At 36.2% G+C, this 13,054-nt stretch overlaps 2 protein-coding genes across 2 annotated transcripts in view; one reads left to right on the forward strand and one right to left on the reverse strand.

The window, feature by feature from the left end:
* The window catches only part of LOC150091606 (uncharacterized), a 306,538-nt gene extending 297,637 nt beyond the window's left edge, over positions 1 to 8,901 (reverse strand). Inside the window, exon 1 of the transcript XR_016547109.1 lies at positions 8,840 to 8,901. The gene's annotated coding sequence lies outside the window, so the exon portion shown is untranslated. The remainder of the gene's footprint in view (positions 1 to 8,839) is intronic.
* The window catches only part of LOC150091608 (protein LLP homolog), a 119,881-nt gene that overhangs the window by 10,645 nt on the left and 96,182 nt on the right, over positions 1 to 13,054 (forward strand). The window lies entirely within an intron of this gene.

The raw sequence follows: 13,054 nt of genomic DNA on the forward strand, positions 1-13,054 counted from the left end.
GTAGAGTAGTAGTAGTAGTAGTAGTGGCATGTGATGCAAGAAAGCAAATGTATGAGCTTATGCAGCATCAGCCAACAAAAAAAAAAAAAAAAAAAAAAATCACACCATTCCCTCCAAATGCCTGTCCAGTTCCTCCTTAAATTTATTCAACCTATCAACTTCCACAACGACAGATGGAAGTTTGTTCCAGCAATTAACCACCCGCTGGCTAAAGGCAAATTTCCGCACATCTATTCTACATCTGTCTTTTCTTAATTTGAATTTATGCCCCCTTAGGTTCGTAATCTGAACAAGTGGAAGGATCCCATCAGAATTCAGCGTGCTCAACCCATTCAAGGCCTTATATACCTCAATCAGATCACCGCGCAGCTGCCTAGTCTCCAGCCACTGCAATTTGCAGAACTTAAGCCTCTCTTGGTAAGAGGATCCCTTCATTCCCCTCACCAATCTTGTTGCCCTTCTCTGTACACGCTCAAGTAAATCTACATCCTTCCTAAAATGAGGCCTCCAGACCTGTACGCAGTACTCAAGGCGTGGCCTGACCATTGCCTTATACAGAGGGATAATCACCTCCTTTTCCCTGCTAGCAAAATTCCTATATATCATTAACAAAACCCCATGACCTGCCCTGGCAGCCTGTCTGCATTGCTCAGAAAACTTCATATCTGCCTTCACAATTACTCCCAGGTCTTTTTCATTTTCTACCACCTTAAGTGTACACAGTTGGTACGTTTCTCTGGGGTTACTTCTACCCATATGCAGTACTTTGCATTTGTCAAGGTTAAACTTCAGTTGCCACTTCTTAGCCCATCTGCCCAAATTATCTAGATCCTGTTGCAGTAGCACATTGCCATTACTGTCATTAACAACCCTGCCAACCTTTGTATCATCTGCAAACTTCGACATTAAGTCTGATATACCTTCATCAATATCATTGATAAATATACAAAACAACAGTGGACCTAACACCGAACCCTGTGGGACTCCACTAATAACATTACTAATAACATTAACGTGAGGAATTATGGGCCTTTTCCACAAAGTGGCTGAGTTAGTTGGTCTCAGACGAGGGCAGCATGTTTTTTCCCCCTCTCTCTTTCGGAAACTCAAGTTTTTCATCCAGCAAACAGAAAATCGACTACAGAACATACGCAATTTACAGACAATATATACAACTCGGTATGGTCACACGTTGTAGAGTTTTAGCTGATGCGCCTAAAACTCTACAACAAACAACAGCCGGATTTAGGCATAAACCGAATAAATCATGGCTTTGTGCCACGCCATTTTCTTCTCTGCTGATTAAAAAGCTATAATTACATATTTTGGGGACTCCTTCCATATTCTGGAACTCATCATATCTATGATCACTTAACATATTTCATATATATCTATGATGATATGTTGAGCGATCAGATCCATATCATATGTTGCACAAAATATGCACGCCTCATTATTAACTTCACGTTAATATATCGGCTACCATAATCATGTTTAAATGAAGTTGTAAAATATAAACATTTGTATAAAAACAATATAATTTTTCTAATTGAAATACTTTTCTTCGCAAAGACTACTGATGAATCTAACTTAATTGCAACACTACTTGTAGTTACACCTTATAAACGCCAGTATAAATAAAAATAAAAATTTCGGAATAAATCTACATTAAGTAAATATTAAAATTAACGCAATAAACTTACATTTCAAACTGAGGATGATATAAGTCAAATTTTTTTCACAAAAATCAACACGTAAAAGTGGCAGCGATACCGCTTATTTATAACGAAAGGAACGTGGAAAAAGAAAGCAAATGTTTCCATTTGCGTTAGCAGTTCTATTTATAATTAGAATGATTTTCATGGAATTAAATAGGCCGAGCAAGTACAAAAATTAATAATAACAACAATAACAACCAATTCAAGTAAATCAGAGACCGGAAATATGTCTGGTTGCTCTTCACAGAGCAGGATAAAAACTGGTATGTGAATGTCTTTAAACCAGACACTCTTAACACGAGTTGTTAGTTCTGCTTGTATACAAGTGGTAGGTCGCCTAGCTTCCATCATCAAAGGCTTTCCAGCGGAAATAAACTGCAACTTCCGTCACAAACATAAAGCCACTTTTTTCGACAGCTAACTCAAATTCTGCTTAGCTGGGAAATATATTTATTTATTTAGTTTTTCTATAAGCCTACTGGAGATTACTGGGTTTATTATTATTATTCATAATTCTCTTTTGCATTTGCTTGTTTCAAATTCTGTTGGAGGAGGCGAGAGTTTGTATACAGCATTCAAAATATACAGAATGTGTTACCTGTTAAGGTAAAAATTTTAAAAAAGACATGAGCCTGTAGAAGAAGAATTTTTAATTACGTTTAAAATTTCAGTTTATGCCATAAGAAATCTTTATTGAATTTGTATTCGTTTTTAAGGAGAACCAAACAAGAGGGTTAGATGTGTTTGCAAAAAGCTAATGTGGGCATAAACCACTGATAAACTGCATGTCAGCGATTTAAAACTTTTTTTTTTTTTTTTTTTTCCGGCTAAGGAGCTTTTATTTTTAATCTGCAAACTCTTTTTGTAAACTAAAATTATTCTAGTATCTTAAAAATATTTTAAAATATTAGTTTAATTTTATTTGAAATTTAACTAATCTTTTCAGATCCTTGGGATTCCATAGAATAGAGCAGTGGTTTTCAACCTGGGTGCCGCAACAACATTCCAGGGGTGCCACGTAATTTTGGTTTAAGTTACTTAAACTTATTATTTTTTTAAATTTATGTTTATTTCATTATAAAAAGGTGTACAGTATCTTTTTAATTTTGTGGTGATCTATAATTGATATTTACTTAGTACCTCTATATAAAGAATAAAATTATATACTGTATATATATAATTTGTATTATGAAATGTAATTTTTATAATTATGTTATTGTAATAACTATCATATAGCATATATTTTTTAATATTTTATATATATATATATATTTTTTATATATATATATATATATATATAGAGAGAGAGAGAGAGAGAGAGAGAGAGAGAATCGGATTTAACAGACAGAAAATTGAGTATTGAGTAGATTGAGTAGGGGTACCGCAAAATAAAATAAATTACTTAGGGGTGCCATTATTACAAAAAAAGGTTGAAAACCACTGGAATAGAGACTAAGCTTCCAGCAAGCCAGAGGCTTAAAAACAGAACATAAAGGTGATTATATTTTTCTTTTTTTTACTCAAGTACTACAGATAATATAATTTCTTTATATTATCTGAATTACTTGAGTGCATAATCTATCATCTATGTGACCGTGAACGATATTTTTTCTTACTCTAATAGAAAAGTATCATTTGGCATGGTACTTCTTTATTTATCTGTTAGAAATAAGAAGTATGGACGATGACATACCTAAACAAAATTCGCCACCAAATGAATTAATAAAAAATATGTTGATCTCAAGAGACTAAAATCATGCATTTTGACTGTCAGCAACCGAACTTGTTGAAATTCTCACCGCAAACAAAAAGTGGTGAAAAATTAGAAATGGAAATATCGCTCAGAATCACGTTTAAATTAATTATAAGAGATCTAGGGATCCATGCTTTCTACAGGAGAACTCCTATTCTAAAGGAAATAGGATTTTGCGATAAAAATTGCTAGTACAGCAGTATAAAAAGTTTATAGTCACAAACGGAGCTTACTGCATACCACAAAAAGCATCCTAAAAGTCTCAAGTGAACGTTTATAAAGAGTAGCAGCAGCAACAATTATTTCACTGGATACGAAGGGGCGGCCATTTTGAATTATATTGCTAAATTTCTTTATTAATACAATAAACTTCTTAAAATTCTACATCCTTGCGGACTGAGAGATGCAGGATTTTGAACTTTTACTGATTTTAGAGAGGTAAACCTAGAGGTTTCAGAGCACATTTCAATAAATATTAAAGCACAAACAACTTGTTTATATCTGTAAACATTTCTAAAGCTTTCTTGTCCTTCCATCTGTATTTTGCGCGCAGCAGAATTTAAACTGCTTGAACAATACAATGGTCTTAATTCTCACAGCAGAACGAACTTGCCTGTAACGAGATATCCTGGTAGTGCACTACTTTCAATAGATAACTTTAATTAAATTAAAACTTTGAAAAGTGATTACGCATACCGCATGGCAGCTCACATCTTCTTTGTAACTATTTTGTCTGCACGTTGTCACTAAAGACCACCTCTTATTTAATGAATCTAAACTGGATTTAAATCTATCTAGCCGCAAAAAACAGATTAAAGGACAAGATAGTCCCATAAGCATTTTATAAAGATAGAAATATCACTATTTTTTGCAATGATCCATAAAGACAAATGCGATTACATCAACGAGTTGCTTTCTCAATATTTCTGGATTGTAAACTGTTGATTTTTTTTTTTTTTTTTTTTTTTTGCGAAATGTGCCAGATTTTAAAGAATTCCGGATTATAGAGTGCCAGATTTTACTATACACCAGTGAATAAATAAATTTTATACACAATAATAACATACATCAATAAATAAATGTACTATAAACAATAACAATTTTCTATTTTTTACTGTAATTATTAAAAAACTTTTAAAAATATTGTTAAAAAAACTTTTGCGACAGTATAAAATACTGTGAGTTATTTGTTTTGATTATTATTCCAAAGGGATTATTTGCGTAAGAGAACCTCGTGGCATAAATGAACGGGAGATAAATACTTGCTTGAACAAGCACAAATGTTTGTTCCGAGGTGCAATTAAAGACAAAAGATTCTATCCAACTATGTACAAATATATAGTGAAAAAAAGTAAGCCAAGGGAAGCATGGAGACAATGAGAGGGAGGGATGCCATATACAAAGGGAGGAGCGAGGAAAAGAGCATATATAAAGAAAGACCAGAGCGAATCTAACAGCTAATATGGATGCCGTGGTGCACGCAAAAAGTTCATTATAAGTGTAGGAGACTTCTTTCGGCGTGAAAATACTGTTATTTATGTGTGGCAGTGGTATAAATCAAGCATTAGCAATGGGTAGAACGTGTTAGTTTCTTTCAAAGCGTACCATTAGACGCAAATGAGTGAACTGGCTTCGGTACGGTAGATCAGATATCACAAAGGCGTGAGCTAAAAAAAATAAAAAGAAAAAAAGAGAAGAAAAGGGAAAAAAATCCATAAAAAAAAAGACTTGAAAGAAAACGACAGGCGGCATCTCAGAAGACATGACAATGGGATAAAAAAAGAGGAGCGAGCGAACGAACGAACGAGAGAGAGAGAGAGAGTTGGATGTTTTCTGCAGCTGAAGCACAAGATCCAGAATGTAATCGATAATGCGGTTGCCTTGACAACGGCCACGGCGCACTACAGAGAAAGTTGAGCACTGTTGTTTCATTGGTTTTTATCCTTCCTGCTGGTTGGCTGGTTATTGTAATTCCGTTCTCGCTTTTCTCTCCACTGAACTAACTATGCAAGACAGTTGTTAGCTAACATCCTGTTCTGATGAGGTCGACTTGCTGTTTAGAATACCGGGAAGATCTCCAGGAAGGATAACGGATATCAGAGGGGGAAAAAAAAAAGAAAAGGGTTAAATTTCATCATAAATCCAAAATTACACAGTTTTGTTTTCTAGATTATATCCTTTAGAACCCGGTTATGTTAGTGGCGTACGAATGCCCGTTACTACTGTTATACAATGATTGATAGAATGCAATGCAAAGAGGACATCTAAATATACTTTTCAGTTGTAGATACATATTCCTTTTATAAATAGTGTTTTGACTACATAATTAAGTAAGCATAATACGCTTTGTTTATTACCAGGATAGTATATGGAAAATCTTTATCTACATATATAAAGGAACTTGGTGATTAACTAGTTAGCTAACTTCCTGGACCAAAACGGGCATCTTGGATGTACTCGCTCACCTAACATAATCAACAATAGAAAAGAGGATTATCACACTGAATGCGCAAACGAGTTTCTGTAGAAAAACTGACACGAAAAAAGGCAACGCCCTTCTAATCTAACTTTTTACCTAATGATAGTAATCAAGTAATGTTAACATGACAGCGTTTCCATTATAAACTACTGATGAAAGAAAAACATAACACAGAATGACCGAACCAAACAATGAAACTAAAAGACGAATTGAAGAAAAAAAATTATATATATATATATATATAATTTATATATATATATATAATATATATATATAATATAATATAGGACACGAAAAAGAGATGTTAAAAAAAGGGGGGGGGACGAAAAAAAAACTAGTGAATGGGTGAACAAGTAACAATCCTATTTATTCCAGAAATACACTATGACTCATTCGAATCAGTAAAATATCTATGCGTGGGAGGATTGCACTTGGAAGACATTCAATATTTTCCAAAACTTCCTTCAGAAACAGTGTGGGAATAGTGCTAACTTAAATTTTTTGGGATATATTCCTTTTATATTAGGATATTTTGAGTACTGGCCGTGGACACCGTAAATTTCTAGGTACTCCTCGTTTCCCCCCCCCTCCCCCAACGCTCCAATATTTATTAATTCGTAAGTAAACCGGCTCCCTCATACCTATTATCTGAAACAATGCCTTCCTTAAACCATTAATTAGAGAGAGAGCGAGAGAGAGATGCAGTGCGGTTCGTTACACACCCTACCTACAATGCCTTCCCCTCCCCAAACTCCAGGACAGGATCTAACATTGATGGGAACAGTCATTACTCCGCTCTGCCGTGACCTACTGCACTTATAGCCCACCAGTCATTCACTTACCGCTCCCTCTTTTATGTTTTTCCCAACCTTCACTTCCCCCAACCCGAACTGTTTTTCTTCCCCAGTCCAGGTTTCAGTGCTTATACACTTAAGCAGCTTAAACCAGAGGTAACCTGCAGTATACAAAGTACTTTTCTACTACAGTAAATACCAAATAATCTCGTTGCCAGATGGTACGCAGCCATCTGCAAATTTAAAGTAAATTTACTCGTAGAGAAAATCGTCAAGAGCAGAAACTGCATTACTGTACTTTAATGTAGTTTTATTCTTGTATAGAGGGAGGGAGGGAGTTTCTATCCCACACCTCCCTCTATATGTGAAGGATACTTCCAGTTGCCAAATGGATAATTTTCGTTTAGTTTTACGATTCTTAGGAATTCAAGTGAATCAAGATAAGGAATCGTAATTGCACAATGAACTTCAATCTATGATCATTGGCACGCGAGGGATCCCATGACTGCTGTTTCCTACATAAAAGTTCCCTACCTTCCAAGTACAGGAGGTTTTATCCTTTTGTATCTCCAAGTTTGCTTTCTCCATAAACTCCTTCACACATTCCGTTGCCTTTTAACCAATCAACGTGCAGGGAAACCAATTTCCCAAGTTGAGCTGGGAGGCAAGCCCTGTAACGTCTCGTATCGATCCGAAGAACTGGAGTCGACTGATGAGTGGATCGATGAACTCATTAAGGCTCTGCTGACTTTCATGACCCTCCCGTAATACTTCACCGGCAAGTAAATTAAATATAACTTACTGTCCCCCCCCCTCCAAATTATAGGCTAATGACGTTTTCCAAGCTTGGTTTAATCAAAGAAACAGGATGTAATTGCACTAATATAAAAGGAATATATGCCGAAAAAAATTAACGATCAGATTAAGTCCTTAAGGGTGGTAACCCTCTCCAAATTTAACAGCCTACAGAAGTGCCAGCTATCACCAGTTTTCCTTTTTACAAGCTCGCCTATGAAACTGCATAAAAATGAGCAGTTTTTAGTTTTATTTATTTATCAAATAAAAGCATACCGAATTTTCGAAAGAAAATGCCATTTATATTAAAAATAAATAAATAATAAGGCTACCAAGTGGGATCAAGTAATTATTCATACTATTCATTTAATCTGCAATACAATAAAAATTAATAAAGCGACACCGAAAATGAACCAGCAAATTCAGATTTCTACAGAATTTAAAGTAACAACAGGAATAAAAAAAAAGGGGGCGGGGAGGGAAGTAAAAAAAGAAAGGAAGAGAGGAACTGTACTGTCATTATACGCTCTTGGTTGCATTACTGTCTATGTTTGAAAATAGCTAGAAGACGTTGTGTAATTTGTGGGACTCCATTAGAGTTACGTTACAAATATTTCGAAGTTTTATGTATTTTAGAAGCTAACGTAAACACCATTCGTCTGCTTTGTGTTTACTTTAGCAGCCGCTAGTGTAACTTAATAAAATGAGTGCACGCACTCTGACGTCATGGAACGTGTCGTATGCTATTCATTGTTAATGAAGATATATGCATTTCAGTCACACTATTAGTCATTTATGTTATTATTATTATTTTTTTTTTTTTATCTACATAAACACTTGGTTTTTCTACGAAAGTAGGTCAGCCATTACCTTTATTCTTTTAGTTAGGTTCCTTTTTTTTTGTTTATTGTTTACCGAGATGTATGCGCATGTCCACGAACACAATCATTGTACAATATTTGTTTCATAATTTTCATGTTATTGCATTACTGAAGATGTATTTTGTCTTTAAATTCATTTGCTATTTAAAATATTACTTTTCGCAGTATCAAAGATTTTCTAAATACACATTTCAAACTATGACTGATATCAAAGTTGAATTTATCACTAGGTGCTAAAGGCATGCATGCAGTAAGAGCACCCAATCAAGGGATTCCCAGAAACTCTAAGATAGAAATGTTCATTTACATATTAAATACAAAACGTAATTGATTGATAAAGAGATCTAAATATAATTAATCACCAAAATAAACAGCAAATTCACACTAAGAATTAAAAATGCTATTATAATTTTACTAACAGGCATTGTGCATCCTGGCTTATCCTCTCAGCAAAAATGGCAACTCTCTTCAAACATGTCACAACACAAAGTTGAACTGCACTCAAATGAAAAGTCATGAAGCTTATTAAGTGTCGCCTTTCACTAAAAAACCTGCAAAACAGAAGTGACAGGGGAATAAATACAAATCCCCCTGCTACTCATCGCAGACTAATAAAAAAGTAGACCTCCACTGAGGCATGACAAGTTAGCGACTCTGCTTATTCAGTAGGGCAGCCAACGTTGTTCAGTTGAGATAATGTAGATGCGTGTCCCAAAAATTAAAAAAAGCTCAAAATAGGATTTGCGATGTAAGTTCGAGCTGTTTGTAGCTTTAAGGTCGGCATAATTCACTAATAATACATGTCTCTCAAGATAAGCCCAATCTTGTTATCTAATAACATAAATTAACAACTGCACGAAACATAAGCGCCCTCTGGTGAAAAATCAGTACCGATCATTCACTACTGATTTGGATATTTATAATAATAACAAACCGATTAAAATTGATGAAAATAGTTACGTAATCTACAGTAGGCTGGTTCGATAATCTGAAGTTTCGTTTCATTTCATCCGAAGTATTAAAAAAAATTAGTTTTTTAAGCTTTATATTTCAGGCGCCTCGAGAGGAGAAGTAAGCCAGAGAGGCGAACACAGTGTAGGAGTCCTACAAGAAAAGGCGACCAGTTCAGTGAAACTATTTGCTCCATGGGCCAGTGCTGGTTCTTGACGCATCTGATTATATTTTCATAGCCTTTTTTAAAATTAAAGGTGAGTACAGTGGTCTCAGACAGTTTTTAAATTTTGTACAGTGGGATCAACTGACGATGTTACCAACAGTAAATTCTAAGTGGGAAGCATTCAAGGAATTATTCGTGGATGTTACTAAAAGTTTCATACCTATTAAGAAATATTATTCAAGGTTTAGGCCTAAATGATTATAAAATGAACTAATGAGACTCGTGACAGAGAAGAAAAATGCATGGGATGCATACAAAGGGTACTAGGAAAGTTTTGCAATACAGCTTTGTTTATTTAATTTTTTCAAAGTAATTTCCTCTACATTCAATACACCTCTCCATCCTCCGAAACCAATCTTTAAACCAGTTCTGCCAAGTTTCACTAGGGAGTAAAGCACACTCGTTGTCCCAAGCCCGTAGAAAGTCCTCATCACTGGAAAACCGCCTCCCTTTTAGCTTCATTTTCACATGCGGGAACAGTGCAAAGTCGCAGGGAGCAAGGTCTGGTCTGTAGGGAGGGTGCTCCAGAAGTTTCAGTCCTGTCGTGGTCAAATATTCGGTGCAGGCTTTGGCGCGGTTAGCTGGAGCATTATCGTGATGGAGGTACCAGGTGTCCATTCTTGACTTTGGCCGCAGGTTCTTCATAGATCCAATGACTTTAGGCAGGCATTGTTCAGTATACCACTTAGCTGTGACTGTCTTCTGCGTGTCCAAAACGACACGTTCCACAATTCCACTCGATTTGAAAAATACAGCTTTCATTTTCTTCTTTACAGATCGGGATTTTCTGACAATTACGGGTGTGTCGTCATCATCAAAGACCCAAACTTTGTTTTGAGCCTTGGTCTGCAGATCGTAATAGTACAGCCAAGTCTCGTCACCTGTCACGATGTTGTTCACATACCGAGATTGTCCCTTATCAAACTTTTTTAACATCTCCCGGCACCAAGTCACACGTCGTGTCATCAGCTCTTCAGTCAGTTGATGCGGCACCCAGAGAGAACAAAGTTTCTTCACGTGCAAATGATCTTGCAGAATCGAACGAATTGCTGGTGCATTTAGGCCCAAAGTATCCTCTATCTGTTGGTAGGTCACTCGCCTGTTTTCGTCAAGCATTTTCCTCACAGCAGTAACGTTTTCCTCCGTAACTGACGTTCGTGGCCTTCCCGGCCTCTCAGAATCCTCCAGAGTGAAATTTCCCCTTTGGAATTCTCTATACCACCTGAATATCGTTGTACGATGTGGACAATCATCATCTAGTGCAAGAGTCATTTCTTCTAAGCACTGGTCTATGGTTAAACCACGCACGAAATTAGACCGCAAAACTGTCCTTATCTCATTTCGTGACCACGATGCCATCCCAAGCACTTTACACTCTCACTACTAATGAATAACTGAGCCCATTGACTTGGCGCGGCGGCTACTATGCACGTATGAACATGTCTCAACATGCAGCAACAAGCAGCTTCCTGTCATTCATTGTTGCGTCATATTGCAAAACTTTCCTAGTACCCTTTGTATAAATTATCAAGCGACTCAGAAGCCTATGGCAGATATAAGCTAGTCTGTAATCAGGTCACAAAGGAGGTTAGGCAGGCGAAGGCAGATTACGAGAAATCTTTGACAAAAGATGCCAAGAAAAACAGCAATGATTTCTTTACTTATATAAACTCTAATAGGAAGGGGATGAATCTGATTGGTCCACTTGATATCGATGGTTCGACTGTTGATGATCCTGCTCAGACAGCAAACAAACTGAATAAATATTTTGCATCTACACTCACACATGAGGAATTATTAAGGTTTGAAATGAAGCAGGATGCTTAATGATTTTGTAATAACTGAGAGCAAAGTGGAGGAGAAATTGTTGAGGTTAAACATAAGAAAGGCACCTGGGGTGGATGAGAGCTATCCAGTTATATTAAAGGAGGCGGCAAAGCAACTAAGCAAACTCTTAGCCATAATTATGAGAGCATCCTTGGACTCAGGGGAGGTTCCCACGGACTGGAGATGTACAAATGTATCCCCAATTCACGAATGGGGATCGAAAGGTGACACGAGTAATTACAGAACAGTTAGTTCAACTTCTGTTCCCGGTAAAATAATGGAGTCACTGGTTAAAGATGCATTGCAGAATCATCTAGACAAGACTTCAGCAATAATTCAGACACAGCATGGGTTTGTTAAGGGAAAGTCTTGTCTGACAAATTTGATAGGATATTGTGATGTGGTTACAAAGGAACTGGATGCAAAAAATAATTTTGATATCATATACAGTATTTGGATTTCAGGAAAGCTTTTGACACTGTTGCGCATGGAAGACTATTGTACGCCTTGAGTACTGCGTACTGGTCTGGAGAGCTCATTTTAGGAAGGATGTAGATTTACTTGAGCGTGTACAGAGAAGGGCAACAAGATTGGTGAGGAGAATGAAGGGATCCTCTTACCAAGAGAGGCTTAAGTGCTGCAAATTGCAGTGGCTGGAGAATAGGCACCTGCGCGGTGATCTGATTGAGGTGAATAAGGCCTTGAATGGGTTGAGCACGCTAAATTCTGATGGGATCCTTCCATTTGTTCAGATTACGAACCTAAGGGGGCATAAATTCAAATTAAGAAAAGACAGATGTAGAATAGATGTGCGGAAATTTGCCTTTAGCCAGCGGGTGGTTAATTGCTGGAACAAACTTCCATCTGTCGTTGTGGAAGTTGATAGGTTAAATAAATTTAAGGAGGAACTGGACAGGCATTTGGAGGAAATAGTGTGATTTTTTTTTTTTTTTTTTTTGGCTGATACTGCATAAGCTACTACTACTACACGAAAGAACTACGGATTAGGACAATGCAATCTGAAAGTACCTACACTAGTGGACAAAGAGTTAAGGTGCAATAGAATTTGCGCCTTTGTAGATATCAATACAATAGTCTCTTCAACAGAAGATTCCGTATAGAAGCAGAGGATTAAAGAAAAAAAAATAAATGTTTAATGCTTTCAAAACTTCGAAGTTGACCTGCAGTGAGCCCATTCAAAATTAATAAATAAATAAACCTTTATCCAGCTTTACGGTACAATTATTCTGTTTTCTTCTTTATACTGTTAATTTTTTTTAAAATCCTTATAATCTCTTTTCTATTTTTTTTTTTTTTTTTTTTTAAGTATAATAATAACGTGTTTTAACTATAACTGGCAACTATGGCGTGTTTTAACTGTACTAGCAACTCAGTCATGCTGGTTCCAGAGTTCCAGATTAAACACGATGTGTTAAAAAAAAAAGAAAAAAAAAAAGGCCACAGTTCGGTAGACATGTTGCAGATTATGAAACCCTCCCTCTTTGGCGGCAACTACCAGTGCATCGTTGGCAGGAAACAGACACAAAGGCCCGGTAACAGGTCATAGGCGCGCCCAATGATGACACAATTCAAAAACACTTACAGTGTTACTCCAAAAAAAAAAAAAAAA

This window comes from Mastigoproctus giganteus, chromosome 1 (assembly GCF_048544385.1).
Source record: "Mastigoproctus giganteus isolate SK-2022 chromosome 1, ASM4854438v1, whole genome shotgun sequence".
Taxonomy (NCBI): domain Eukaryota; kingdom Metazoa; phylum Arthropoda; class Arachnida; order Uropygi; family Thelyphonidae; genus Mastigoproctus; species Mastigoproctus giganteus.